Here is a 15,327-nt window from a genome sequence, read left to right as displayed (position 1 = left end):
TCAAAGATTAGTTGCCCAAAGAGCCAAGGGTCCAATTCTGGGTCCTCTATTCTGTTCCATTGGTCTATGTGTCTGTTTTTGTGCCAGTACCATGCTGTCTTTGTGAGCACAGCTTTGTAGTACAGCTTGAAACCCGGCAATGTGATGCCCCCAGGTTTGTTTTTCCTTTTCAACAATTCCTTGGCGATTCGAGGCCTTTTCTGGTTCCACACAAATTTAAGGGCTGTTTGTTCCAGCTCTTTGAAAAATGTCATTGTGATTTGATTGGGATGGCATTGAAAGTGTAGATTGATCTGGGTAGCATGGACATTTTAAATATGTTAATTCTTCTGATCCATGAGCATGGAATATTTTTCATCTTTTTGTGTCTTCTTCAATTTCTTTCAAGAGTGATTTGTAGTTTCTAGAATATAGCTCCTTTATGTCTCTGGTTACGTTAATTCTGAGATAGCGTATGATTTTTGATGCTATTGTAAATGGAACGGGTTCCCTAATTTCTCTTTCTTCAGTCTCATTGTTCATGTATAGAAATGCAACTGATTTCTGAGCATTGATTTTGTATCCCACCACATTACTGAATTGCTCTATAACTTCTAGTAGTTTAGGGGTGGATTGTTTTGGGTTTTCCATATAAAGTATCATGTCATCTGCGAAGAGAGACAGTTTGACTTCTTCTTTGCTAATTTCAATACTTTTTATCCCTTTTTGTTGTCTGATTGGTGTTGCAAGGACTTCTAGTAATATGTTGAATAATAATGGTGAGATTGGGCATCCTTGTTGTGTTCCTGATCTTAAGGGAAAGGCTTCCAGCTTTTCCTCATTGAGAATGATATTTGCTGTAGGCTTTTCATAGATGGTTTTTATGAAATTGAGGAATGTACCCTCTATCCTTACACTCTGAAGTCTTTTAATCAGGAAAGGATGCTGTATTTTGTCAAATGCTTTTTCTGCATCTATTGAGAGGATCATATAGTGCTGAGAAAATTGGACAGCTACATGCAAAAGAATGAAACTTGACCACTCTCTCACACCATACACAAAAATAAACTCCAAATGGATGAAAGACCTCAATGTGAGACAGGAATCCATCAAAATTCTAGAGGAGAACATAGGCAACAACTTCTATGACATCGGCCAGAGCAACCTTTTTCACGACACATCTCCAAAGGCAAGAGAAATAAAAGATAAAATGAACTTATGGGACTTTATCAGGATAAAGAGCTTCTGCACAGCCAAGGAAACAGTCAAAAAAACTAAGAGACAGCCCACGGAATGGGAGAATATATTTGCAAAGGACACTACAGATAAAGGACTGGTATCCAAGATCTACAAAGAACTTCTCAAACTCAATACACAAGAAGCAAATAAACAAATCAAAAAATGGGCAGAAGATGAACAGGCACCCTTTTCCAATGAAGACATACAAATGGCTAACAGACACATGAAAAAATGTTCAAAATCATTAGCCATCAGGGAAATTCAAATCAAAACCACACTGAGATACCATCTTTCACCAGTTAGAATGGCAAAAATTGACAAGCCAAGAAACAACAAATGTTGGAGAGGATGTGGAGAAAGGGGATCCCTCCTACATTGTTGGTGGGAATGCAAGTTGGTACAGCTGCTCTGGAAAACAGTGTTGAAGTCCCTTAAAAAGTTAAAAATAGAGCTAACCCGTGATGCAGCAATTGCACTACTGGGTATTTACTCCAAAGATACAGACATAGTGAAGAGAAGGGCCATATGCACCCCAATGTTCATAGCAGCATTGTCCACAATAGCTAAATCATGGAAGGAGCCAAGATGCCCTTCAACAGATGGACTGGATTAAGAAGATGTGGTCCATATATACAATGGAATATTACTCAGCCATCAAAAAGAATGATTTCTCAACATTTGCTGCAATATGGACGGGACTGGAGGAGATAATGCTAAGTGAAATAAGTCAAGCAGAGAAAGACAATTATCATATGGTTTATTAACTTATGGAACATAACAAGTAGGAAGATCGGTAGGAGAAGGAAGAGAAGAAGAAGGGGGGGTAAACAGAAGGGGAAATGAACCATGAGAAACTATGGACCCTGGGAAACAAACTGAGGGCTTCGGCAGAGGGGGATGGAATGGGATAGGCTGGTGATGATTATTAAGGAAGGCACATATTTCATGGTGCACTGGGTGTTATATGCAAGTAATTAGTCATGGAACTTTACATCAAAAACTAGGGATGTACTGTACAGTGACTAACATAATATAATAAAAATATATTATTATTAAAATAAAAAAGAAAGAGTAATCAGAACCCAAACTTTGTCTATTGAAATAATCTCCAGAAAGTAATGATAGTTATAGTACCCCTTTAGAAGTTTTAGTACACAAATCCACATGCCATCAGAGAGTAATAATTAGTAATCTACGTCTCTCTTATGAACATAGAATTATCCTGAAAATCCTTTGAGTAAACCAAGATTTTAAGTGTTGCTCTAGGAAGGTATTTTTCTATTAACTAGGTGAAATGAACATAGTGCTTTCAAGTGCCTACAAAAGTACCAGACCTGAAAAAAAACCCTTAAAATATATACATCAAGTATACTAATAAAGAAATGGAAATTAATATGCATATTCACTGAAATGAGTAAAAAATGTAGCACTGTATCAAATTATTCTATTCAGAACTTTGAAGGGTTTGAGATTTTACCCTTCTTGCAAGCTACATTAGCCTACCACAGTTATAAGTGTTATGTATGTGTGTGTGTGTGTGTGTGTGTGTGTACAGAAGATCTAGGACTTCTGGATCAAAGACAAAGACTATTTACTACTCATAGAAACAGTATTAATCGTAGCGATATTTTGCCTCAGTCTCTTGAGTATCAGTCCCCCAGGGTGACTTGGTAAGGACTAAACAGCATCTGCACATGCAGCGGTGGACATTGTAGAAAAGTATCCCAAATCAGGGAACACTGAACTTATGTAGGTCTACTGGTGATCTGTCTCTTGGAGAAAGCGAGAGAGAGCAACTTGTATTTACTCTGCATTATTAGAACATCCCCAGAAAGTGAAATGATATTTTACAATCCTGGAATGTTTCTGGAGAGGGAGACATTATCTGTGCTGTAAAAAAGCTGCCTTCTCTGGCATGAAGGCAGACACTGTCTATATCTTCAAAGAATATTTTCATGCATTTGCTTCAAAGAGTGCTTTCATGCATAACAAAATTTTGATTTTGAAAGAAAAATTGAATGTGTTTACTCATGACAGCATAGTCTAGTAAAGGGAATATATTTTTGCAACTATGCAAATAATGTTGCAAAGATTATCAGTGCCCTTTGCTCAGAAAATCCAGACTGTGTGCATATAAGATGCTCATAGAGAATTATATGTCTCACTGGACCCATAATCTTAATTGTGGTATTTATACAGGTTTCATCCACCCCAATTACTTTTATACAACAATATCTATAAAGAATTTTTTAAATACCTTTCTAGGACGTTAAGTAATAATAATAACAACAACAGGGATATTTGAGAATTCCAAATCCATTCTTTTGAACAACTGGAAACATTCTACTCTAGTCGTAATGTGGATATTTATTGAGAGTTCATTCCAGAATTGCAGTCCATGCTGAAAACGCTAATAATTCTCATTCCCTAATACCTGACAGACAGAATACAGAATAGCCTTCCTATGCAATTCTTATGTATTTCATCCTCTTCCCATTCCCACCTTCTCCAGGGTAGCCCAGGAAGTAACCGTGTCTGTTGTTTTAAAGCAATTATATACTCGTCACAGAGTATACAATAAAACTACCAATTCCATTTATAACACAAACTATCTAATAAATGATACCATGAGATTCCCTAGGGAAAGCAAACTAATTATTTACCTTATCCAAAGCTGGTAGATTCCCTGAAATAAACTGTGTCATTGCTTAGCAGTAGAATATGGCAAGAGCTAACCCATAACACTAATGCATGGTTCGTGCTATGTAAAAGTGGCCATTTTAATAAAAATATATCCCCGTGTTTATCATTTAAAATTTCCAAAACTAGATAGCCAGCTGGTTGAAAAATATAAACGTATAAAAAATTTTAAGTGCTATTTAGAGGAATAAATCAGATTTTTATTTAAAATATTAATTTTTATGGTATTTTTAGAATCATCAAATCCATCAGCTTACCAAACACTTGGTGACACTGACAACATACTGACAATTGGTTTCTCAGGAATTCATTAATCCTTCAGAGATCCATTTATGTAAGATAATTATGAGAGTTTTTAGCAGTATGCTGGTTCATATTCTGAATTTCTGTAATGTTTTATTGTGGTTAAAATACATACAAACAAAACTTACCATTTTAGCCCTTTTAAAGTGCATAATACAGTGGCATTTAGTATATTTACAATCTCGTACAACTATTACCATTATCTAGTTCCAGAACATTTTCATCTTCCCAAAGGAAACCCTGCAGCCATTATTCCCCATTCTCCCCCCTTCCTAAGCCCTGACAATAATTTGCTTTTCCTCTCTCTGGATTTACCTGTTCTGGATAATTCATATAAATGGAATCATATACAGCTTTTTTATCTGACTTTTTTTTTATTAAAACAGTACTGTCAAGGTTCATGGATGTTGTAGCATGTATCAGTACTTCATTCTTTTTGTGACTGAAGAGGATTCCATTTCACAGAGAGACCGTATTCTATTTATCCATTCATTGGTTGACAGGTATTGGGGTTGTTCCCACCTTTTGGCTTTTGTAAATAAAACTGCTATAAACATTCATATACAAGTTTTATTGGAACACTTGTTTGCAAATCTTTTTAATATATACTTAGGAGTACAATAACTATCATATAGTAATTCTGTTGTTATTGTTGTTGTTCGAATAATTACCAAACTGTTTTCCACAGCAGCTGTGCACCATTCTACATTCTTACCAGCAGTTTTTGAGGGTTCCAATTTTCTAATCTCACCACATTCTTGTCAATATTTGTTATTTTCCATTTAAAAATATTACAGCCATTTTCGTAGGTGTAAAGTGGTATCTCATTGTGGTTTTGATATGTATTTCCTAAAAGCTTCATGCTATTTGATCCAGAAATGGATACAGTTTTCAACTCTTGCTTTTCTATCTTATCCCTAGGGTCACACCAAAAGCCAATTACATAAATAATTTCAAAGATCTCTTTCCAGTAGCATGGCTTTGGGAGTTCTAGTGTAACCTAATTTTAAACAAACTTCTGTTTACAATCTGGAAAAAAATTGTTATCATAACACACACCTGTAAATTCTGGGGCTGAGACTACTACAAGCATGAATCCCATTCTGAAATAGATATTAAAAAAAACATATATAGTAAAGAAGAAAAAATGTATTTCTGGCACCTTGCAAAAATCACATTTTCCCCCAATTTTAGCATTCTCTGAAATTTAACTTTAACCTTTAATTTAACTTTTCTTTAAGGAAAGTTACCTTATGCTCTTGTCACTATTATACTAACAAAGGCCAGTGCATATCCAAGAGGTCTCCCCACAGCCATCTCTTCCTTTGAGATTTCAGGATCTTGTGATAGTCATTTCAGCATTTTGTTGTTTGTATCTCTCCTCCAAGCACAGTATTAATTGGTCAAATGCCCAGAAGACAAATACTATATGTCATCCAGAGAAGAGCTCAAGAGTTAGGCAGTAAATATTTTAGGCTTTGTTGTCTATGTAGCTCAATTTACCATTGACTCAATGATGCAAATATAACTTTATGGCATCAAAACATCCATTGATAATACATAAAAAGAGAGGGTATCTGTGCTCCAATAAAATTTAATTAACAAAAAGAGACTACGGAATAAATTTGTCCCACAGTCCATAGTTTCTAAGCCTTCATGAAATACAAGATAACATAAATAATCATTAGGTGACTGCTATAAAAAGTAGCATATGAAAGCACCCATGCAAGAAAAATACAATGTAGGCTACGTATGCAAATTTAATTTTTCATGGAGACCCATACAAGAAAGTGAGAAGAAACAGATAAAACTAATTTTAGTAATAGTGTTTATTTAACTCCATAAATTATAAATGTCAGTATAAAATTATTGACATTTTATATTCATTTTTTGTATGACTTTAAAATTTAATGTACATTTTACATTTATATCACATTTTGAAAGGCCACAAATTTTCCTCATTGATACTTAATTTACATTTTATAGATTTTATAAAATTTACAGTTGAAAAGTAGATATACATTCCCAAGTAGTTTCAAACATACTTAAACATTTTCTAGTAATTGAATCACAATTGAATCAAATATTATTTTCTTTTAGTGGTCCATATTCAAAAAACTGATTCATCTCTCTTCTAAGAATTTATTTGATTTTTAAGCAAAAGAATATCAGTTCCCAATGTTCTTCTATTAAAATTAAGAAAGCTCATTAATTATTATGTCAACTCAGTATTGCTAACATAAAATTTAAATGTATCGAATAAATTGAAAAGATTCTACAAATTTATCAATATCAATGAACTGTTATATAAATTTTGTGTAGTTTTTATAGCTATTGTACATAATGCTGTAGATTGAAATTACAGTCATCTGCAGATGGAGTCATATTAGAAAAATGGGCAAAATCATTATTATTGATGTGCATAATGAAAGTTCAATTTCAACATAAATTCTTATATCTGTTCAGCAAGTTTGGCTACGTAAGTGCACAAATTGTGCAACTGTATAGACCTCACACTTAGAAGGGCACTGCTTGATATAATGCTCGCTGTCAATAAAACTCTTGATAGCTTTTCAGAAAGTGGTCTTGCACCCTCATTTTGCACTAGATATCATAAATTATGAAACTGCTCATGTTTTCTATATAAATAACAAGATTTACTTTTCCTTGGAACTTTAAACTTGACTGGCACGTACACAGTGTGATAGGAAGAAATATAAATAACAGCAATTTTTGTCCCTGATTACTGAATATTTAGGAAGCAGTCCCTTTTCTCAAGAAAATCTAGAGTTAGTTAACACCACAGTAATATTCTCCTATGAGTCAAACAACGAACTCTGGCAAAGAACATATTATATGACTCATTGCCTTCTATTTCTTTTAACTGTTAAATAAACTAGTGATAATTCATAACATCTGCAAATATATACTGAATGGTATTAACAACCGTATACATAAATTTTCTGTAGAATCTGCTTCAAATACAAAGTATAATTTTTTTCAATGCATATTATAAAGTGAAGAAATACAGAAACTAACATTTGGTTGTTTTAAAATTCCAATAAATCCAGATTTTTTAAACTATAATAACCTGAGCATTATCTGCCATAAGAACTAATTACTTTTTCTCTAGTTGAGATTCTTTTTAGACCAACACAATGGAATCTAAAACATCTATGCCAGTAGCTTGATTTTTAGTCTGCAAATAGGCAACATTTTTTTCTTATTTTTGAAATATTTTGAGAAAATATATATGCAGTGCTGTAACCAAGCAATGTCTCTTGCACCACATAAGTAATTCAAACTACAGAAAAGTACTTGCTACTTTAATATTTTTAATCAATTGATCAAAAATATTGTTGGGAAGATTTATATTGCATAGGTAGTTGTTTAGTGGCTTAAGTGAAGAACTTTCACTTTGTTAAAATATATTTTCTTAGTCTTTATTTTATAGTTGTATTATAAAATTTCAAAAAAAGACATTAGTAATTTACTTTATTATCTTGCTATTCAAAATAGTTTTTATTTTGTGTAAGAACCAAGTCATTTGATAGCTGACCAAAGTTACACACTCAGAGCTTGTTAAATATAATTTAAAATTTGTAATATTTAATTCTGATTTCAGGTGACTAATTTTGTCATTTTTTTTCTCTTACTTTAGGAAGAATTTTCTTTTTGAATTAAGTATGTATTTAATGGATATGTCCAACTTTATTTTGTGTAAATTTATTTGAGGCAACAAACATATAGTTTTTTTTTCATTTTATTCAATTTGTACTTGGCATCTATTATGAAATTAACCACATAATTTTTAGTCTTTTTTTATTACTTTTCCCATTGTAGTAATAGCTTTTACATCTTTATCCATTCTGATTCAGTAATATCTCTTCATTTTAAAATCAATATATGTATCTTATTTTAATTAGACAGATAATTTCATTATATTACAATTAAACTAAAAATAATTTAATTTAAAATTATCATGCACATAGTACCACTGTAACTCATACTGTCTGCATAAAATATTTCAATAAACATGTTACAATGTTATTTGTACTGACATAGACATTAGTGTATAGACAAAAAGATTTGAGCTGAATCAATCCATTGATACCGACTAAATATATTTTTGTATAATACCAGAAAGACACAGGAACCAGAGACTCACATTATAATACAGCCAAAATGTCATACATGATGCAACAGTTACATTGGAATGTAGTGCTATCAAAACAATACATTTACATTTACAGAAGGATATCTCATATTTCCTCAGTTTCTAAATAGAAGTGGAAATTAATATATATTAAATAAATTAAAAATTCAGATCCTCCTTTTATTAGCCATGTTTCAAATGCTCCTCACTCTATGTAGCAACTCTTCTGTGCGGCACACTCATGGAGGGCTCCCCAGAATTGCTTAGTCTTAAAGTAGTTTTCATGGTACACCTTTACAATGTAAGTAGTAAGTGCAGTTATAATGTCACAAATTTCAACTGAAGTCATCCTCAACAAATTCCTCTTCAAAATAACTACCATCTAAATATCTAAAGGCCACAATGTTCCAGGCTAAGTAACCCTGATACTTTTATAATTCTTTAGATGGCAGGTTTTAAATTGATTGATGTTAGCATTTTTTCTAAGCCGTAAATAGTGGCACATGGAGCATGTAAATTTTGACGGAGTGAATGCAATTATGATGAGGGGTGAGAAAGGTCCAGAACATGGTGTTTTTTGAGAGGATGAGGCAGAATCAGAGTGCTATAGCCAATGCATCATGAGACTTGAGGGCAATGAGTTCATGTAGAGAACAAATGAAAGGGACTCAGAAGGAGAATCTAAAGGACAAAATTAATCCTGGACAAAACTGTAAAAACAGAGTATAGGCAGGTATGTAATTCACAATCAAATCTCAAATATCCACAAAAAAGGATTTACCTTATTTGTAGTTCTATAATGAAATTTAACTTGGTTCATGAGCTCCTGTTGAGTTTACTAGCAAGATAAATTAATCTACTAATATCAATGTTTTTCTTCACTCCAATTTAAAAAAAATCAGCATTTACAGAACAATTTTTTGGTATAAATATTTAGTTTATTCAGAATCCCCCCCTTCTCTTCCTAACCCCAATGCTGGGGTTTACCTAATTTCTTAGGATCTTAAATTTCATCTGTCATTGTTTTCCCTGGCCTGGTTGATGTCTGTGGGGAAACTGGCTTCTATTCCTCTTCACCTAGATGAGGGCACTTGCTAATCCCATTTTGGCCTCCAGTTGCTAGATATCCTGTCACCAAAACCATGCAAATTGAAATGTATGGACAATTTTCAGCCAAACTTTTGAAATGAGGAGTATAAATGTGTAGGTTGGAAATCTTTGAATCATTTCCCAGCAGGATGTGTGGGAACCAGACAGAAGATTATCCATATTTTCTCTTTTTTTTATTTTCTAAAGTTTTATTTTATTTTCCTACTTAATGGGGGTAATTGACAAGTATAATTGTACATGTTTAACGTGTACAATGTGATGATTGGATAAACATATACATTGCAGAAAGATTATCTACATCAAGACATTAACACATCCACCACCTCACATAATTGACTCCGTGTGTAAATGTGTAGTCAGCAGTCTTAGGATGATCTCTCAGTAACTTTCAAGTATACAATACCAATGCAACCACCATTCTGTACTGTTTCTATGAAATCCTCTCTGAGGGACACCTGGGCGTCTCAGTCAGTTAAGTGTATGCCTTCAGCTCAGGTCATGATTCTGGGCCCATGTCAGGCCTCTTGCTCAGCAGGGAGCCTGCTTTTCCCTCTCCCTCTGCCTGCTGCTCACTTCTCCTGCTTGCCTGCTTGTGTGTTCTTTCTCTTTCTCTGTCAAATAAATAAATAAAATCTTAAAAAAAAAAAAAAAAAGAAAAGAAAAGAAGAAAAAGAAATCCTCTCCAAACTGCCACTCTCCCACCAACTCTGTTTTCATCAACCTGGAAGTTTGTGAACCCTGTCCTTTGCGGTTTTTAAGGAGGCTTCATTACATAGATGTGATCGATTACATTATTGACCATTAGTGATTGATTCCCTCCCTGAAGGTGGGTGGGGGTACTGAAAGTCCCAATCCTCTAATGACACAGTTGGTTCTCTTGGCAACTGACCACATTTGTAGGTGCTTTCCAAAATTCCCCCCATTATCAAATCAAAAGACACTTTTATTGCTTCCCTCACTTAGATTAGCTACAAGTTTTAGGAGCTCTGAGCCAGAAAGTGGGTAAAAGACCAAATATGCACTTCTTGTTATAAATCACAATATTACAGATGGTATTAGGAAGTGAGGCCTCTCAAAGGTAATTAGGTTTAGATGAGGTCATGAGGATAGAGCTCCCATGAGGGTATTAGTGCCCTTATAAGCAAAGGAGGAAAACCCAGTGCTTTCTCTCTCCACCATATGAGGGATACAGCAAAAAGTGGTTATCTGCAAACCAGAAAATGGGCTCTCACCAGACACCAAATCTGCCAGAACATTTATCTTGGACTTTCTAGTTTCCAGAACTGCGAGAAATAAATGTTTATTGTTTCAGCCCCACAGGCTACGGTATTTTGTTATAACAGCCCAACTGATTAAGACATCAGCAAGATCTTATAGAATAAAAATTCATGAAGATAGGTTTTTAGCCTGTGTTATGTACCATGTATCCACAGCTCTTAGGGCAGTACTTGGCACACAGTAGATCTAAAATAATTTATTAATGAGTGAATAGAAGATTTTATGCTGCCTCTCCACTGTAGAGTTTCTATAATTAATTGTATGAAAAATATATAATGATATAATTAAATAGCTTATGATAAAAGCCTGAAAAACAGGGACTTGATTATAAAATTAGATTAACTATTGAGAAATAATGTTGTACATTCCCTTGGACTTTCTAGAACATGGACAATTTATTTAAATGCAGAACTATGTAAATATTCATGAATATGACTTTTTGAAATAGGGTCATCCATGTAGTTTAATTCTATTAAAAGAGATTTATTTTCTATATGGATGACATCCAATAGGACAGAGAGTCAATTCTGTGGGTAGCAGTTAACATTGCTTGATTGACATTTTTGCACTTTTACAAAGAAAAGCCACTATGAGTTCTTTGACAGTGGGGAGAAATTTTTTTAAGTTATAACATGCAAACATCTTCATTCCTGACCCACTCTTTTAATGACTTTATTATTTTCCTGCAATGTTGTCTGGAGATATAGTAACATAAAGTCATTTGCCGTGCTATGAAAATGTAAGAAGTATGTAGATTGGCTTTTCCAGAATACCACTTCAGGAGGGAATGAAGCTGAGGACAACCCCTCTAACAGCACTCTAACAGAGTGCTTAAGCATGCTGCTCCCTTAAGGGCAGAAGATCTCTTTATTTCATCTCTTTTCTGGGTTTTTGATGGGGCATGAGGAAGGTCCAAGCGATATTTTGAGTTTAATTAGCTTTATCCACTGGGGTGGGAAGGGAAGCAGGAAAGAAGACTTTGATTAATCAAGCTTCTATTGCTTACATTATCAAATAAAAGCTACTTTGTTTAGCAGTTAAACTTTCCACAGTCTAGTATCAATCATCATTTCAATCTATATTTATTTCTGGTATCAAATACCATTTTTATCTATACTTATTTAGAACTCAATTTTGCCTTGACCATGGTAATACACACCAGAAGGAATATCTCTTTTCCCTTTTTGCTTCAAGCGAAATGCTATTGAATGTTAAGCCTGTGACTTCTCTGACTACTTCCTCCAAAGAGAAAACTTTTCCTAATGCTCCTAAGGTGCCTTTTTTATACCATCGAAGATATTAACTTTATCTTTTTTTCAAAGAATTTATTTATTTATTTGTTTGACACACACAGAGAGAGAGCACGTGCACACGCAAGGGAGCACAAGCAGGGGGAGCAGCAGAGGGAGAGGGAAAAGCATGCTCCCTGCTTAGCAGGGAGCCCAACACAGAGCTGATTCCCAGGACACTGAGATCATGACCTGAGCCAAAGGCAGATGCCTAACTGACTGAGCCTCTACGGTGCTCCAAGACATTAATTTTAATTTGATATTTTTCACACTTACCTTCCTATGTTTATTTTAAATGTATAATATAGGATGATAATGTGGAAAAATGATTTCAGAACAATCAGCTGGAGAGATAAGACAGAGAGGATATTGTAAATAATTCTAGAGTATACAGAGTTGTGAAAAGACAAAGGAGAGATGGACAATAGTGAAATAAAATGGGAGGACTTAATATCTTCCATTGAATCATAAAACACATGTCATGGAGATATAAGAGTAAACTTTCATTTATAATATGATTGCTCTGTCATTAAGTGATAGAGGTTAAATATGTGGTAGGACAGGCATCTCACTTGTGTAATTATTCACAAGCTCTATTAAATGATATTGATTCTTTGGCCTGTGAACAGACACATGTGGTGGAAGGCAACTTTAGAAAATAGCTGGCCTGTGCTTTCAAGTGATAATCATTTCTTATAGCACGTAGGGAAAAAAAAATCGTGTCTTTGTATTTCAATGAGTTGTTTGGGGCTTATGTAGAGCATTTAAATTATTTCATTTAGAAAAGATTTTCTATTTTTAATTCAAAATGTATGTTCAGACTCATGTTTTGTTATAGAATTCAAAATTATGTCTAAGTTATATGCATTGTGAGCAAGGGACAATTTATTAATTTGATGATAAAGTAAGTTGAGTATTGAAATATTTTACTTCTCATCTTCTTTGTCCTCCTCAATCATACTCCATGTGGTGGTCAGGAATGATTTCTTCAGACACCCTCACATACCTAATTTCACAACGAGATATAGAATTTTCAGTTTATATCATTATTCTTTAAAAGGAAAGAGTCTTCTTATTCTTAAAAATGCTTATCATAAGCCAAGACAACATATTTTTAGAAGAATTAATACCCTAAGATATACTTATGTCCAGACCCCAGTCTGCAAATACTACTACTACTACTACTATTTTACTACCAAAATTATGAAGATCCATTTCAGGACACTGGTTAGGCTATAATCTTATAAATTAATTAATTCATTAATTAATTTATTAAGAAAATAATGTATAAAGTGGAAATATTTATAAAAATAAATATTTTAAAAGAAATTTAAATAGGTAGTATCAGTCGTTACATAAGTACACTGACTATAAAAAACTTTGAAAGACCATAAAATTTTAATATAAAAATAATATAGCCTAACACATAATCAGGACCAATTTCTCTTTCATAGTAGCCTGAATTAGTGACAAACTTTGAACTATTATTGTCATTAGAATATTTTCTCCTAAAATTGACATCACATTTTAAACCATTTTTTTCACTACTTTGTTAAATCTGTTGTTTTTATTAAAATATTCGTTTCAATATAAATGATTTAACTACTGATTGTGGAGACTAAATGGTGATCAGTTGTGATATATCTATAAGCAGGAAGTATTTTGTGTTCTTGAATCACTTTTCCAATTTAAAAAGTAGATGGTTAAGGGATTTTAAGAAAAATAATAAATTCTAGTGCTGTGCTTGTCAAATGAGGCGCTCCTCTTCATCAATGTACCTCTCAGGAGTATCATGTGTAACAGGAGGACACTGCTCTACATACACAGTCATTTATTATATTTATTTATTTATTTTAAAGATTTATTTATTTATTTGAGAGAGATAGAAAGAGAGAGCACGAGCTGGGTGAGGGGGGCAGAGGTAAGAGAGAATCCTCAAGCAGATTCCCTGTCCTACGTGGGGCTTGATCCCAGGACCCTGAGAATAAGCTGAAATAAACAATAGGTCGCTCAACTGACTAATCCACCCAGGCACCCCTAGACATGATCGTTAAAAGTAGAATGAGTTTAGATTTTTTTGACCAGCCTGTAGGTACATTGGATGTCTGAATCCTGACATTTTATACAAATTTTAACTGCAAAGGCAGATATCCGTGTCTAATATCTGAAAATGTCCACGAAGCATCTGGTAAGCCTGCAGGTAGTAATATATGACTATGTTGGCAAGAAAAAGACTGGACAGAGCAGTTTCTCAGATAGCAGATGAAAAGAATGCCATAAATCAAGAAATGGCTTTTCAAATGAACAGCAGGCCCAACTATTTGATTTTAAAGTCATGATCTTAGAGACATTTATTTGTAAATAGTTAACTTATGATTTTCTGAAATATCACAGTGCTCAAAATACTGTCTTCTCTTTGCTATATGTCATGCTATGGTTATATTGTGTGAGATTACTTCCTGTGAATTGTCTTTCACCTTTATGATTTTCAAGTTATCCAAGCAAAATAATCCCTTCTTTTTTTTTTTTCCTAATCAGAAATCACTTTACACTGTAGTGATTTATGTATTATGGATTTTTAAGGATTTAGAGAAAAGAAAAGCAGACACAGACTTAGGTTGGGAGAAACACAAAATGAAAGAAATATTGTACGTGTATATAATTAAAACTTGGCCTCTATTTTCTGGTCTTTCAAAATCAGACTGAGATGTTAAACTTCAGAGACTATTTTTTTTTTTAATAAAATGCCTAAATGCACTGAAGGCATGTCTGAGAGGAGAGTACACCTCTGTGTCATTTCTTTGTTCTTTCTTTCAATCAGGCTTACATGTGACTTCAGAGGAGACCTCGCCTGCAGCCAACTGCTGTTTGCATGCTGTGGGAGGCAGAGTGTGGGTGTATTCACACCAGACCGAGTGCATACACTCAATATGATAAAACATTACCGGAATCTTAAAGTTTTATTTAAAATGTACATAGATGTCCCCACTTCTAGTTGGTTAAGTAAGTGTGTAGAATTTTCACCCTCAAGGTCACATAGCCCAGACATTCTCTTGACATTATACTACTACTTAGCACAAATGCAGCAGGAGAGTATTTATTTTATTCTTTTCCCTCAACATAAATAAAAATGTCATAGCATGTTTATGTTAATAGCATGGTTATGCTAATATAGTCTGCCAGTTTATATCCATATTAAACATTGTTATTCATTCTCCCTTTTTGTACCTGAATGCAAATATTGAGCATACTCACAAGATGAAAGTTCCAGTA

General features: G+C 33.7%; 1 pseudogene; it reads right to left on the bottom strand.

Annotated features, from left to right (window-relative positions):
- Positions 1-14,996, bottom strand: part of LOC100465230 — a 62,293-nt pseudogene extending 47,297 nt beyond the window's left edge.
- Positions 14,997-15,327: the final 331 nt, after the last annotated feature.

Source organism: Ailuropoda melanoleuca, chromosome 5 (assembly GCF_002007445.2).
Source record: "Ailuropoda melanoleuca isolate Jingjing chromosome 5, ASM200744v2, whole genome shotgun sequence".
In the NCBI taxonomy this organism is placed as follows: Eukaryota; Metazoa; Chordata; class Mammalia; order Carnivora; family Ursidae; genus Ailuropoda; species Ailuropoda melanoleuca.
This window is presented reverse-complemented; position numbering and strand designations above follow the sequence as displayed.